The sequence below is a fragment of the Saccopteryx bilineata genome, chromosome 1 (genome assembly GCF_036850765.1).
Source record: "Saccopteryx bilineata isolate mSacBil1 chromosome 1, mSacBil1_pri_phased_curated, whole genome shotgun sequence".
NCBI lineage: Eukaryota > Metazoa > Chordata > Mammalia > Chiroptera > Emballonuridae > Saccopteryx > Saccopteryx bilineata.
Window position 1 is genome coordinate 160,483,270 of NC_089490.1, and position 15,671 is coordinate 160,498,940.

At 41.6% G+C, this 15,671-nt stretch overlaps 1 protein-coding gene and 1 non-coding gene across 3 annotated transcripts in view; both read right to left on the bottom strand.

Moving 5' to 3' along the window:
- The window catches only part of KIF13B (kinesin family member 13B), a 244,088-nt gene that overhangs the window by 194,784 nt on the left and 33,633 nt on the right, over window positions 1-15,671 (bottom strand). The window lies entirely within an intron of this gene.
- On the bottom strand, window positions 12,224-12,350 carry LOC136321249 (small Cajal body-specific RNA 15). The gene has a single exon (XR_010728524.1). It is a non-coding gene; the product is annotated as a small Cajal body-specific RNA 15 (non-coding RNA).

Sequence of the window (15,671 nt, forward strand, 5' to 3'; positions counted from 1 at the left end):
GGGAGGTGATGTAAACTCCTAAAGTCACACAGATGGTAAACAGCAAACCCAGAACTTGAACTGTGGTCTGAGTCATACTTCTGTGATGCCCTTCAACCTACTCTTGCCTTTTCCTATACTTACCAACAATGATGATGGTTAAATTCCACTTGTTTACCTCAATCCTAGATCTTTTCTAATGCTTATGAGGTTGATAAATTTAAAAATTAATCCACTATGAAAAACAGACCTATCTTCTTCCTAATCTTTAAGCTCGTGTCTTTATTAACAGTACCAGGTCAGGCCAAAACACATCAAATCAACCAACAGTTTAATACACAAGCAAGAGAACTGATTTGTATATAGACCAAAGGCATACATAAAGGATGTTCTGAGCATGGATTTCTCAGAAAGCAAAGCCTAAAGGCTTACCATGGAGTATAGTCAGTCCCAAGGAAGAGACGGGGAACGAGGCACGAGGTGTCAGATTCAGCCCACATAAAGTTGGCGAGGGTCCAGTTTGAGTTGGCAACAGCCAGGGTTGAAAAGTGTTCAAAAGCTCTAGGGAGAGTGAGGCCAAGAGGATCTGAAGCAGCACATGAGAGGTGTCTGATACAGGAATAAAGATGAAATCGGAGGCAGGAAATTTCAGCGAAGCTTATGGAATAGCAAGGCACAACCTTTTAGTTCAGAACCGAGGTATGACTTAATCTTAACTATTCTGTCCCTGTATCCTACTTTTAAGCATCCTTCCTGATGAAACAGATAAATATGACCGCCAGGTTCAGTCCTAATAAATCTAATTTCCAGGGAAAAGATTTCCACACAGTAGGGTTTTCCTGTACTACTTATATAATTTAATTAGAATGACTAATGGGAAATAGTGCCAAATGTGTATACAATGTCTGGTTCCTCCCCAGACATTGCACTTTCCAGTCCCCAAAGAGTAAAGCACATCGCACGGGTGATGCAAACTGGACATGTGACTAATTGGGAGCAACAGCTGAACACCCAAATATTTTGCTTACACATCAGGTTTCTGTTGTGGTAATACTTGATGAGAATCAAGTTGAGAAAGGGAGTTTATTTATTACATATGACCAAAACATCAAGTTACCTAATTTTCTCTCTTCTTTTTTTAATTTTTACTTATTGATTTTAGTGAGAGAGGAAGGGAAGAGAGAAAGGAAAAAGAAAGGAACATTGATCTGTTCCTGTATGTGCCCTGACTAGGGACTGAACTGGCAACCTCTGCACTTCAGGACGATGCTCTAACCTACCAAGCTATCCAGCCAGGTCAAGTTACCTAATTTTCTACATAGAGGAATATGTAAATCAAACAAAATAATAAAGCACTATAATAAAGACAGTAGTGCCTGACCAGGTGGCACAGTGGATAGAGCGTCGGACTGGGATGCAGAGGACCCAGGTTCGAGACCCCAAGGTCGCCAGCTTGAGCGTGGGCTCATCTGGCTTGAGCAGGAAGCTCACCAGCTTGGACCCAGGGTTGCTGGCTCAGGCAGGGGGTTGCTCGGTCTGCTGAAGGCCCGCGGTCGAGGCACATGTGAGAGGGCAGTAGATGGGCAGCTGGGGTGTCGCAATGAAAGACTGATGATTGATGCTTCTCATCTCTCTCCATTCCTGTCTGTCTGTCCCTGTCTGTCCCTCTCTCTGACTCTCTCTCTCTCTCTCTGTCCCTGTAAAAAAAAACACAAAACAACAAACAAAACTAACAGATATCCTAAAATTTGAATTACTATATTTCCAAGTAAAAATAAAAATAAAATTAGTCTTGCCTGACTGGTGGTGGCACAATGGATACATCAACCTGGGACACTGAGGTTCCCTGTTCAAAACCCCGAGGTCAATCAAATAATCCCATCCTGTTGCCAATAAGTAAAATTTTGATTTGTCAAAGATTTCTTGCTTTTTTTCAGATCAATTTTATTATGTACTTACCTGCATTTTCTGCCCTCTTTAACATACTGGTTGACCCAGGAACTTCACATAACCCAGTCTAGGAAGAACCTATCCTGGGGTCTTCTGCCCAGAGGAGCTCCTTCTTAGAAAGTACAGCAGAGACCAAGAGAGTCATCACAATTAGCCCTCTGTAAGCATTGGAAACTGCAGGCCAAAGTCCCTGCAATTATCAACACAATAATTAAATAACGACTAATCTTATCTTCTCTACATATTCTCTTGCAAGACCCATCCTGGTTCTACACTATGAAGGAAATTATTTATTTATTTATTCATTTGAGAGAGGAGAGAGAGAGAGAGAGAGAGAGAGAGAGAGAGAGAGAGAGGAGAGAGAGAGGGAGGGAGGGGGAAGGGGAAGGGGAAGGGGAAGGGGAAGGGGAAGGGGAAGGGGAAGGGGAAGGGGAAGGGGAAGGGGAAGGGGAAGGGGAAGGAAAGGAAAGGAAAGGAAAGGAAAGGAAAGGAAAGGAAAGGAAAGGGGGGGGGGAGGAGCAAGGAAGCCTCAACTCCCAAATGTGTCTTGACCAGACAAGTGCAGGGTTTCGAACTGGCAACCTCAGTGTTCTAGGTTGACACTTTATCCACTGAGCCACCACAGGTCAGGCTGAAGGAAATTTTATGAGATGAATGCTAAGGATTTTTCACTCTCCTCTTAGAATAACAGGACAACATACATGATGTTTTCAATCTAAAAGTATTGCTTGAAACAAATGAACAAACAAGAAAAATAAAAACTCATACACACAGACAACAGTATGCTAGTTACCAGAACAAAGGAGGGTAGAGGAATAGTAGAAGGTAAGGAGAGTCAAATATATGGTGATAGAAGAAGATATGACTTTGGGTGACAGACACATAACGCAATATTAGATGATGTATCATAGAACTGTATTTTTGAAACCTAAATTTTATTAACCTATGTCACCCCAATAAATTTAATAAAAAATAAAAAGTATTGCTTGAGGCTCTAGGTGCCTAACCCTATGCTAGATAATAATATAGATATCCTATACCTACAAATCCTTTTGGTATCCTTACTATCCTTGTAAGGGTAATAATTCAAGATGATTCAATTCCTAACCCAAAGGGATCTAAAAAAAAAAGTAGTTGGAGAGACAAGACAGGTATTTACAACCAGAGAATAAAAGGATGCATGTGTCCTGACTGCATGTACCGTCCTACTTGGACAGCTGCCCAACTGACTGGCCCGGGAATTCCACAGCCCTGGTTACGTTGTTGGAAATTTCTCTCCATCCTGTCTGCTTCCCTTTCTCTCACCACAGCAAAAGCTAAAGAAGTACTCTTCCCCTCTCATATCTTCCTTTAACTACTCTATGACTCCAATGATATAGGATGAGGAGTAAAATAATAGGACAGAGTAAGCCAAAGCAGAGACAGGAAGGAAAAAAGATTCTCTCCATGTTCCTCTGGGGACAAGCAATGGTGACTGATGGATGGATGAAAAGAAGAGGAAAGGGAAACTTCAGGAATCTGTGGGCTAGTCATCTCTTCCAGGATGTTCACCCCTTACAGAAATGGATTATTTCATCCCCCTAGTCTCCAAGAAACCATAGTTCTCTTCTCCACAACTGCCTATTCTCTTACCCCTCTAATATCTGAATCTCATTTAATAGCCCCCCAAAATCCCAAATCATACCAAAATCCCATTTAGTTCTTCAAATCTTCTTCCCACTGTTGACTCAACAAACTTGCTCTACCAAGGTCTAAAAAACTATCAGAAACGTTTAGAACCAGGGAATTCCTGATCCATACCCCAAAAAGTAGAAGGTTACATTTCTTGACATTTTAAGTTGAATCTCTGAATTCATAGACTTTTTGCTTATAATGTCTTAAACAGTGCTATATATTTCAGAGTCTAGGCTAACACATCATTTAGGATCAGAGATTTTTAAACTCTTTTAGTATCAGGACTCCTTTATACTCTTAAATATTATTGAGAACCCCAAGGAGCTTTCTTTTTCATGTGGATTCTAGCCTTTGGACTTTTTTTTTTTAATTATTTTTTGTGACAGAGACAGAGAGAGGGACAGACAGGGACAGACAGGCAGGAAGGGAGAGAGATGAGAAGCATCAATTCTTCGTTGTGGCACCTTAGTTGTTCATTGACTGCTTTCTCATATTTGCTTTGACGGGGGGGCTACAGCAGAGCAGAGTGACCCCTTGCTCAAGCCAGCAACCACTGGGTCATCTCTATGATCCCATGCGAAAGCCAGCGACCCCACACTCATGCTGGTGAGTCCACACTCAAGCCAGATGGCCCGCCCTCAAGCTGGTGACCTCAAGGTTTTGAAACTGGGTCCTCCACATCCCAGTCCAATGCTCTATCCACACAGCATCACTGCCTGGTCAGGCTGGAAATCTTATGAATTAGAAATTAAGGCTGAGAAACATTTAAAACATTTTACCAATTTTTTTTAAAATAGCAAGATTTATTATGTTAACGTTAATAACATTTTAAAGAAAAACAACACTATTCTCCAAAACAAAAATATACAAATATATATTTAGTGAAACAGGAGCATTTTTTTTACATTTTTGCAAATTAAAATAATGTCATGTCAACAGTTATGGAATTCGCATGGCTAAACCTGATAAAGTAAAGAAAAATGAAGAATGTAACACATGCAAAGGGCAGAGGTTGATGGTCTTAAAAAGTAACACGCTCCCCAAACTCAGGGGCAATGTCAAGAAAGGACTTGTTTTGTGACTAAAGCCAATAAGAATCTACAAGGGTTTTAAAAGGAAAGGTCTATAAAGGTCAAGCAAATAATACAAATTACAGAGTTGATCAGCTGGGAACCTAAAGAGCTCATGACCTTGTCAAGGGCATCAAGTCCAGTGTAGCCAGATTTTCAGGTTGTTATAGAAAATCTACATTTTTTTTTTTTGTATTTTTCTGAAGTTGGAAATGGGGAGGCAGTCAGACAGACTCCCGCATGTGCCCGACTGGGATCCACCCGGCACGCCCACCAGGGGCGATGCTCTGCTCATCTGGGGTGTTGCTCTGTTGCAACCAGAGCCATTCTAGCGCCTGAGGCAGAGGCCACAGAGCCATCCTCAGCACCCGGGCCAACTTTGCTCCAATGGAGCCTTGGCTGCGGGAGGGGAAGAGAGAGACAGAGAGGAAGGAGAGGGGGAGGGGTGGAGAAGCAGATGGGCGCTTCTCCTGTGTGCCCTGGCCGGGAATCGAACCCGGGACTCCTGCATGCCAGGCCAACGCTCTACCACTGAGCCAACTGGCCAGGGCTTAGAAAATCTACATTTTTAATGAAAATCTGCAAATCTGAATTTTTAAGTATTTAAACTGCAGGCTAAACAAAACACATCTACAGGTAAAGGTAGCCTATGATATACCCAGTTTGCAACATCTATTCTACATAGCAAACAAGAATTATCTAATCTTTAGGAAATTATTCCCAAAGGAAATTTATCCTACAGTGTGATACTGATATTAGATCAGTAGAAAAGAACAAACTTAGCCTGACCTGTGATGGCACAGTGGATAAGGCATCAACCTGGAATGCTGAGGTGGCCGATTCAAGGCTCCAAGCCTGCCCAGGCAAGGCACATACAAGGAGCAACTACTACAAGTTGATACTTTCCACTCCTCCCTTGCCCTGCCTCTCTCTCTCTCTCTCTCTCTCCCCTCTCTAAAATCAAAAAATAAAATATTTTTTAAAAAAGAAAAAACTTATAATAAATGAAACAACATTAAAATAAAATGTTATCAAAACAACAAAAAAATAAAAGCTGTGGTGCTTCAGGAGTGAACAACAGACTGTATCTAGTAGACAAGAATGTCTATTACTAGAAAATTGCACTTTATTTTGGTGGAGTTGTTGGAGATGGCTCACCAGGTTCTACCATTGTCTTGGGAAATAGTCTTCATAAAATCCAAGTCCTAGATTCACAAATCACTCTTCCAATTATTAATTGGGAGTAATTGCAGAACAGTAATTAAGAACAAGCACTCATAGAACAGCCATAAAATATCAAGAGATATTTACTGAACACCTTCTACTTGCAAAGCACTCTAAGAAACACAATGAATAAGAAGTGGTCTGGGATTTCTAGTAGCCACAGCCTAAAAGATGAGGGGGCTCAAAACACATAGAAAAAAGCTAAACAGTACCAGCGTTAGAAAACAGGATGAGTCAAATACAAAAAGATGTCACCCAGACAGTGACATTCCCTAAGGAGTAGAAAACATACTCTAAATTCAAAAGGCAGATTATAGGAAATAGGAGCAGGCCTGAAGGAAGATCAGACTGGTATTTTGGCTTCCAGAAACCAGTTTGAATGCTATGTTGTAATCTAAACATAAGGCAACTTTGGTTCTAACTAGGGTAATGTCAAAGAGTATGAAAACAAATGTTGGGATAAAAATACTCAAGAAAAATCAGCAAGATTTGGCACCTGACTAAATAAGGATATTTAATATTCACTTATTAATCCATCTACAGAACAAATGACCCAGTTTCTTCAACAACGAAGGACCTAACAAATCAAAAGACAGAAAATCCCATCACAGTGTGTAGATCCTATTTGGATGCTATTCAAAACAGACTTTGGGGAAAAACCTTTACAAGACAATTGGATACATGAACCCTGACTGAAAGTTGGATGCAATTACCTAATTATTGTTAATTTTTTAGGTGTGGTTATGTCAACACTAATAAGATATATATTAAAATATTTGCCTGACCAGGCGGTGGCGCAGTGGATAGAGTGTCAGACTGGGATGCAGAGGACCCAGGTTCGAGACCTCGAAGTCGCCAGCTTGAGCGCGGGCTCATCTGGTTTGAGCAAAGCTCACCAGCTTGGACCCAAGGTCGTTGGCTCAAGCAAGGGGTTACTCGGTCTGCTGTAGCCCCACGGTCAAGGCACATATGAGAAAGCAATCGAACAAATAAGGTGTAGCAACACGCAACGAAAAACTAATGATTGATGCTTCTCATCTCTCCGTTCTTGTCTGTCTGTCCCTGTCTATCCCTCTCTCTGACTCTCTATCTCTGTAAAACAATAAAAATAAATTAAAAAAAATTTTTTTAAAAATATTTGTGGGTACAGTGGGATTTACTTCAAAATAATATGGGAAAAAGAGTACAAGCTGTGGATAGAACAATATTAACTATGGGCTAATGGTTTTGGGGGCTGAGTGACAAGCACATAGAGATTCATTCTACTACCCTGTCTACTTTGGCATAGCTTTTAAATTCTCCATAACAAAAATAGTTTTTTTTAAATTAAATGGCAAATCCAACTTTCACAAACTAGTTGACCTTTATATAAAATCTATTTCACTTTTCCCAAAAACAGAGTAAAGGGATTATTGAATTATTTTATATAAGGGTCAAAACATGAAAGTAAAGATTTATTACTACTCTTGTCTGATCTGTGGTAGCACAGTGGACAAAGCATCAACCTGGGATGCCGAGGTACCAGGTTCAAAACCCAGAGGTCAATGGCTTAAATGCAGGCTCACCAGCCTGAGTGCAGGGTCACCAGCTTGAGTGTGGGATCATTTGGAAAGATGACTGGAAAGGTGATTTGTGAGTCTGGGAATTGAATTTTTTTTTTTTCATTTTTCCGAAGCTGGAAACGGGGAGGCAGTCAGACAGACTCCCGCATGCACCCGACCGGGATCCACCCGGCATGCCCACCAGGGGGCGATGTTCTGCCCCTCTGGGGCATCGCTCTGTTGCATCCAGAGCCATTCTAGCGCCTGAGGCAGAGGCCACAGAGCCAACCCCAGCGCCCAGGCCATCTTTGCTCCAATGGAGCCTCAGCTGCGGGAGGGAAAGAGAGAGACAGAGAGGAAGGAGAGGGGGAGGGGTGGAGAAGCAGATGGGCGCTTCTCCTGTGTGCCCTGGCTGGGAATCGAACCCGGGACTCCTGCACGCCAGGCCGACGCTCTACCGCTGAGCCAACCGGCCAGGGCTGGGAATTGAATTTTATGAAGAGTATTTCTCAAGACAATGATAGAGCCTGGTAAGCCATCTGCAATGACTCCCATGGTCTCTGGCTTGAGCCCAAAGGTCACTGCCTTGAAGCCCAAGGTCATTGGTTTGAGCAAGGAAGGGGTCACTGGTTCAGCTGCAGCCCCTGGTCAAGGCACATATGAGAAGCAGTCAATGAACAATAAAGTGATGCAACTACGAGCTGATGCTTCTCATCTCTCTCCCTTCACCCTCCCTTCTCTCTCTTGCTAAAAAAAAAAAAAAAAAAAAAAAAAAAAGGATTTATTATTACTCTTATACCCATCCTACAAATATTTTTATTTAACTATAAGAAATATATAAATTTGGTTTGATAAAAATGAAGCAATAGTGAAATTCACCATCAGACAAGATACTTTTTAAATATTTTTTAAATTATAGGTTGACATATATTATATCAGTTTTAGGTGTATAACATAGTGATTAGACATTTATATAACTTATGAAGTGATTGATCATCCCAACAAGTCCAGTACCCATCTGGCACCACAGTTATTACAATATTATTGACTATATTCCTCGTACACAATGTTCCTGTCTCTCTCTCCCTCTCTCTCCTACCCTCCCTCCCTTCCTCTCTCTAGCTGAAATAAAAAATAAACATTAAAAAGTATTATTGACTATATTCCTTATGATGTACTTTACATCCACATGACTATTTTTATAGCTGGCAATTGGTACCTCTTAATTCCTTTCACCTTTTTGTCCATCTTGACTGCCGTCCCCACCAACCTGGTGACCATCAGCTTGTCCTCTGTATCAATGAATAACAAACTAAAGTAGGCTCCAGAACCCAAAACTACTAATTTCCAAAATAAATTATTTTTATTTTAGCTAAACATCACTCTCATAAGAAAATGGACAATGTGGCCCTGGCTGGTTAGCTTAGAGGTAGAGCATCAGCCTGGAGTGTGGATGTCACAGGTTCAATTCCAAGTCAGGGCACATAGAAGTGACCATCTGCTTCTTCACCCCTCCCTTTCTTCCTTCTCTCTCTCTTTCTCCCTCTTCCCTTCCCATAGCCATGGAGCAAGTTTGCCCCAGGCACTGAGGATGGCTCCATGGCCTTGCCTCAGCTCAGTTGCCAACCAATAGAGCAACAGATCTAGGTGGGCAGAGCATCGCCCCATAGGGGGCTTGCTGGGTGAATCCTAATTGGGATCTTAAATTGTCTGCCTCCCTGCTTTTCACTTAAGAAAAATAAAATAAATAAATAAATAAATAAATAAATAAAAGAAAATGGACAATACTCAAAATTAAACAATAGAACCATTTCAAAGCTGACTTTACAAAAATCTAATCTTACAAAGTGCACAAGAGAATAATTCCACTTTTCTACTTTTCAGTTTCTTTTTGCTTTATTTTTGGTTTTTCTAATATGTTTAGATACTGTATGCTAAAAATAATTTACCTACAACTTATTAGAACTAAAGATTGATAACGATTATCCTAACTCTTAGCTTGATACTTGGCCAAGAGTTGTTCAACTGTTGAATGGATCATAAAAGTACCTAAGGTATTGTGATACAGCAACTTTTGCTGTTGGATTCTGGTTCCTCAGATATTCCCTCATGGAGTATTGCTACCTTCCTCTTTAAAACACAAGTCTACATTCTTACACAATATCTGGTTTATACTAGCAACAACTCCTACACTAGTGATTCAAAGAGCCCCCCCAAAATACACTATTGTCAAACAAACACAAATTTTAAGACCTCAATAGTGGGACTTGGTAGTTAATTAAATATCTTATCTAGTATATTATATACTATCTGATAATTTTATGCTGAATCCAGAATTCTAGGGAAATTCAAAGCATTTAACTCCTATTAGCTATAACTTGCTTAATCTAGTAACTAACCATATACATATAATGACCTCCATTATAACAAATGTTAATATACAAGTCATATATCGGTGATAGAGGCTCTTCTTGTATTAAAAAAGTTTATTTCTTCTTAGTGCTATAAAAGCATAAATGATATATTTATATATCCAGTGACAATGCTAAAATATCATAACTTCTACTATAACTGTCTAATTTTCATTCACATGGGTTTACTAATCAGCTATTAAACATTCATAACAACAACTTACTAGCCTTTGCTGGTAAAACTTCAAAAAAATCTTAATTTATTACTATTTGATGATCTGCTAACATCAACTATGCAATGATATGAATTCAACCATATATATCTTATTATCTTTTTGGTTATTAAGAATCTCCCTGCCTGACCAGGCAGTGGTGCAGTGGATAGAGTGTCTGACTAGGATGTGGAGGACCCAGGTTTGAGACCCCGAGGTCGCCAGCTTGAGCACAGGCTCATCTGGTTTGAGCAAGGCTCACCAGCTTGAGCCCAAGGTCGCTGGCTCAAGCAACGGGTCACTCAGTCTGCTGTAGCCCCCTGGTCAAGGCACATATGAGAAATCAATCAATGAACAACTAAGGAGCCGCAACAAAGAACTGATGTTTCTCATCTCTCTCCCTTCCTGTCTGTCTGTCCCTATGTGTCCCTCTCTCTGACTCTCTCAGTCTCTGCCACACACACACACACACACACACACACACAATCTCCCTGATTGCCTAACCTGTGGTGGCACAGTGGATAAAATGTTGAGCTGGAATGCAGAGGTCGCCAGTTCAAAGCCCTAGGCTTGTCTGGTCAAGGAACATATAGAAGTTGATGCGTCCTGCTCCTCCCACCCTTCTCTCTCTCCTCTCTAAAGTGAATAAATAAAATCTTCAAAAAAAAGAATCTCTCTGATTTGCCAGACCAGGTGGTGGTGTAGTGTATAGAGCATCGACCTGGGACACTGAGAATCCAAGTTCAAAACCCTGAGGTCTGCCCTGGCCGGTTGGCTCAGCGGTAGAGCGTCGGCCTAGCGTGCGGAGGACCTGGGTTCGATTCCCGGCCAGGGCACACAGGAGAAGCGCCCATTTGCTTCTCCACCCCTCCACCGCGCTTTCCTCTCTGTCTCTCTCTTCCCCTCCCGCAGCCAAGGCTCCACTGGAGCAAAGATGGCCCGGGCGCTGGGGATGGCTCTGGGCCTCTGCCTCAGGCGCTAGAGTGGCTCTGGTCGCAACATGGCGACGCCCAGGAGGGGCAGAGCATCGCCCCCTGGTGGGCAGAGCGTCGCCCCTGGTGGGCGTGCCGGGTGAATCCCGGTCGGGCGCATGCGGGAGTCTGTCTGACTGTCTCTCCCTGTTTCCAGCTTCAGAAAAATGAAAAACAAACAAACAAACAAACAAACAAAAAAAACCCTGAGGTCGCCAACTTGAGCACAGGCTCACTAGCGTGAGCGCGGGGTTGCTGGCTTGAGCATGGGATCATAGACAGGACCCTATGGTTGCAGGCTTGAGTCCAAAGGTCACGGGTTTGAAGCCCAAGGTTGCTGGCTTGAGCAAGGTCATTGGCTCAGTTGGAGCCCTCCCAGTCAAGACATGTATGAGAAAAAAAATCAATGAACAACTAAAGTGCTACAACTACAAATTATGCTTATCTCTCTTCTTTCCTGTCTATCCCTTTCTCTTTCCTTCACTAAAAAAAAAAAGTCTCCCTGATTCATTTTCACAACTATATTCAAAAGTAGTAAGTGATTTTCACACTCAATAGACACAGTACTTTTTAAGAGTAATCATCTAGGCCTGACCTGTGGTGGCGCAGTGGATAAAGCGTCAACCTGGAACACTGAGGTTGCCGGTTCAAAACCTTGGGCTTGCCTGGTCAAGGCACATATGGGAGTTGATGCTTCCTGCTCCTCCCCCTTCTCTCTCTCTCTCTCTCTTTCTCTCTCACTCCTCTCTCTCTAAAAATCAATAAATAAAATTTTTTTAAAAAATCTTAAAAAAAAAAGAGTAATCATCTAAAATTTCTGAGTACACAAACCAATGCGCTCCCCACTTTCCCCTGATATAATCAGAGTGGACAAGCTCCCCTATGAAGAGCCTCTTTATGAAATTAAAACATACCACATACCATTCTCCAGAGGAGTAAATTGTATTTGGGCAGAGTTATTAGTTTCACTCAAGTCATTTCACAGCAAAGAAAACAAACAGGACTGTTGTATATACCATAATTACATTTTGCATGATTTCCTTCAATTAAAATCTTCCCTTAAATTACCATTCATATAGCAGCAGAGAAATTTTAAAAGTCATTATCTAACATGACCCAATGATGCTTTCCACTAACAAGAAATTAGTCTGAAAAAGATTTCATATATTTCTAGAGGGTTTTTGTTTGTTTTGCTGTTTGTAGATAAGTAGGTCTTGAATTTATTTTGTAAACAAAACTTGTTCTATCTACCTTTTCATTTAGAAGGCTAAAAGTGATTTCATATATTTTAAAGCAATTACTGGCATAAGGCCCTTTCCTCAGCAGCATTACTCAGTACATTTACAATACAATGTATATGCATGGACCAATCTCAGCTAATTCTGCATACTTGTTTTATGTATGTATATACATATAAATGAATATATACAGAAATATACACGTGTGTTTTCTGTATATACTCACTCATCTACCAGGATTAGAGTACTCTGAATCTCCAAATAAGGACTTGGTATGCTTTGATCATACTAGGCATTCACTAAATACTAAATAATCTTAACTAAACTGATTGCCTAGTAAACAATAAGAAGAAATAAAAAGATTTTTAATTACTTTATTAACTAGAGCTGGTTGAGATCAACATCTCAAACATTCTTCTCACTAGATGGGCAGCTATAACCTTACATTATCAATTAATCACTAGGTTAAATATAACTAAATGGGAAGGAGAGGAAAGAACCATATTATTACTATGAACATAAAAATCTCTGCATAACTATGCCATCTATGGCTTATTCTGTCCATGTTGAAGAATATCTAACACGTACTAAAAAAACAGGCCATTTCACAAAATACTACAGAAATCAGTGTTCAGGTTCATTAAGATCTTTTTTTTTTTTTTTTTTTTACAGAGACAGAGAGAGAGTCAGAGAGAGGAATAGACAGGGACAGAAGACAGGAACGGAGAGATGAGAAGCATTAATCATTAGTTTTTCATTGCGCAATTTGACACCTTAGTTGTTCAATGATTGCCTTCTCATATGTGCCTTGACCACGGGCCTTCAGCAGACCGAGTAACCCCTTGCTTGAGCCAGTGACCTTGGGTCCAAGCTGGTGAGCTTTTGCTCAAACCAGATGATCCCGTGCTCAAGCTGGTGACCTCGGGGTCTCAAACCTGGGTCCTCGGCATCCCAGTCCAATGCTCTATCCACTGCACCACCGCCTGGTCAGGCTCATTAAGATCTTGAAGTCTAACTCTCCAAAAGTTTTCTACTTTAGGAGTTCTGGTCTTAAAATCTTACTCTTGGGGGAGGGGGAGGGGGAGGACACAAAGAATACTAGATAGAAGGTGACGGAGGACACCTTCTGACTTTGGGTGATGGGTATGCAACATAATTGAATGACAAGATAACCTGGACACGTTTTCTTTGAATATATGTACCCTGATTTATTGATGTCACCCAATTAAAATTAATAAAAATTTATTTATATAAAAAAAATCTTACACTTAATGGGGCAGAGTAATAAAGAAAGAATTGTAAGAGAAACTAGCCTGATCAGGCGGTGGCACAGTGGATACAGCATTGGACTGGGACGCGGAGGACCCAGGTTTGAAACCCCAAGGCCGCTGGCTTGAGAGCAGGCTCACCAGCTTGAGCACAGGGTTGCTGGCTTGAGCATGGGATCATAGACATGACCCCATGCTCGCTGGCTTGAGCCCAAAGGTCGCTGGCCTTACGCCCAAGGTCGGTGGCTTGAGCAAGGGGTCACTCACTCTGCTGCAACCCCCCAGTCAAGGCACATATGAGAAAGCAATCAGTGAACAACTAAGGTGTCGCAATGAAGAATTGATGCTTCACATCTCTTTCCCTTCTTGTCTGTCTGTCTGTCCTTATCTGTCCCTCTCCCTGACTCTCTCTGTCTCTGTCAAAAAAACATAAAAAAGAGAAACTCTAAGTTAATGTATTAATGTTTGTAGTGTTACACACACACACATACACATACACATACATGATAGAAAACAGGGCTAAAAACAAAAATGGATTAACTGACTGACCAGTGGATTAAAAAGTACAATTTATACTGAGAATATTTTTCCCTTTCAGGTTTCAGTTCAAGTGTTAAAGTGAGGTCACCTCTGAACAGGCTCACTGATCCACAGTCTCTTCAAAGACTTTAAAGTACATGGCCCTGGCCGGTTGGCTCAGCGGTAGAGCGTCGACCTAGCGTGCGGAGGACCCAGGTTCAATTCCCGGCCAGGGCACACAGGAGAAGCGCCCATTAGCTTCTCCACCCCTCCACCGCGCCTTCCTCTCTGTCTCTCTCTTCCCCTCCCGCAGCCAAGGCTCCATTGGAGCAAAGATGGCCCGGGCGCTGGGGATGGCTCTGTGGCCTCTGCCTCAGGCGCTGGAGTGGCTCTGGTCGCAACATGGCGACGCCCAGGATGGGCAGAGCATCGCCCCCTGGTGGGCAGAGCGTCGCCCCTGGTGGGCGTGCCGGGTGGATCCCGGTCGGGCGCATGCGGGAGTCTGTCTGACTGTCTCTCCCTGTTTCCAGCTTCAGAAAAATGAAAAAGAAAAAAAAAAAAAAAAAAAAAAAAGACTTTAAAGTACATTAAAACAATTTCCACTGCCACATTTGCTTGAAATTTACCACAAATAATAGATTTAGGAGGGAAATCCTTTTGTTTTTATTTGGTTTTTAAAGAGGGGAAAAAGGAGTAACAGGATATTTGTTTTTGTTTTTTCTTGACAAAGACAGAGAGAAACAGAGAGAGGGACAGATAGGACAGATAGGACAGACAGGCAGGAAGGAGAGAGATGAGAAGCATCAATTCTTAGTTGCGGCTCCTTAGTTGTTCACTGATTGCTTTCATATGTGCTTTGACGGGGGGGGGGGGGGGGGGGAGGCTACAGCAGAGCGAGTGATCCCTCCCTCGCTCAAACTAGCAACCTTGGGCTCAAGCCAGCAACCTTGGGCTTCAAGCCAGCGACCATGGGGTCATGATTATGATCCCACACTCAAGCCAGCAACCCCTCATTCAAGCTGGTGAGCCTGAGCTCAAGCTGGTGAGTCCGCGCTCAAATCAGATGAGCCCGCACTCAAGTTGGCGACCTCAGGGTTTAGAACCTGGGTCCTCCATTTCCCATCGACACTCTATCCATTGTGCCACCACCTGTCAGGCCAGGATATTTGTTTAAAATATCAACTTTTACCCCCCCCAAGATAAATTTGTAATATTATTTTTGGGTCCTTTCAACACAATTTTTTTTACCTTTAAAAACGAGGCATTATACTTTGAGTAGTCAATTTTTTTGAGTCACATCTAATCTGACTTTTTAATAGAAAAAGACATTCGTGTCCAGATAATATTGTGCAAATATTTACAAATATACATAGTGAAAATGTGAAGAAATATGAGGGAAAGACAGAAACAAATTCAGCTAAGTAGTTAACTGTGGTAAAGAGGAAAGGGGTTACAATTGAGAGGCAATTCACAGAAGGCTTAAATTGTATATTGACAATGATTTGTGAAACTGAGTGATAGGTACATAAAAATGTTTTATTCTTTTAACCTTTCTGTATACTATATTTTTAAATTTTTGATCATGCTGCCTGGCCTGTGGTGGCACAGTGAATA